Genomic DNA, 1,142 nt, shown 5'->3' with positions numbered 1-1,142 from the left:
TACTGCTTTCTGAATGTGATTGCTTAATGTGCTGAAATGATTTATGAGTGTGGCGTGTGCACACACGCACACACACGCAGCAGCCAGCACAAATACAGTATGTTTATCTTTAGTTCAGGTGAGTAGTGTGGTTGGGTTCCATTTGCTGTCCAAAACACAAACATTATACACACGGTTATTTAGGTTAGAATGAGTCAATAACCCCTCGACTTCCACACACAGCTACTCGCAGACAAGAAACACCTGCATTCTTTCTGATAGATCGCCCTCCCTCAGTCTCTGTGATATGAGACACACAGTACAGACACTGCTGCTCTCAAATCAGATTCCTGATGAGTTTGAGGCCAAACATACTATCTCACACACAGTCTAAAACAGACATTCTGTCTTTGTTACACTTCCCCTCTGTCTTGCACACTCAGTGCTGCTCTGCTCTGTCGCGAAGCACCGCCACAATGCATAGGCTACATTAAGTCGAGTTTCACCGGTTAGCTGTGAAGCGCTGGGGAAGCTGTGAAGCCAGCTGTAGACTATTGCAGGATTGTGTTTGAGTCTGTTATTAAATGTGTATGTTTACTGCTTTTCATTAAATTATGTATGGCTACAAATATTGTACATAGATTCCTTCATATGGGCAAAATATTGTAGCCCAGAACTATATAGATTTGTTCATATGAGCAGAATATTGTATATTTGTTAATGTGGTTATGGAAAGGCCGAAGGCTAAAAACAGCCAATATCTAGTTTCTACAATGTATTTTTGTTTCATCTATTTTTTATTTTTTTTATACCGTCCATTAACATCAACCATTCACTATAAAACCTTTATCAACAAAAAAGCTTACCAAAATACAAAAAAATATGAGAGAAAAAATAAATGGGCCAAAAACGTTTTATTTAAAATAACCAAAAAATGTAACAAAAATAAGAGAAGGCTACATGACAATGAATCGCCATAAAAACTAGTTCAGGTCCAAATCTTCCAAGAATGTGCTTAATATTTTGGTCTCATACGGATTTTCGTTGAAATGGATGTGTCATGAAGAAGTGTCCAAGTAGGCTAAGTGCTCATTTTTCTTAGATTAATTTTGTAGTGTCTTGTCATTTATCATTTGTGTGCTATAAAAAAAAATGTTATTGTA

Source organism: Salmo trutta, chromosome 7 (assembly GCF_901001165.1).
Source record: "Salmo trutta chromosome 7, fSalTru1.1, whole genome shotgun sequence".
Lineage (NCBI taxonomy): Eukaryota > Metazoa > Chordata > Actinopteri > Salmoniformes > Salmonidae > Salmo > Salmo trutta.
This window is presented reverse-complemented; position numbering follows the sequence as displayed.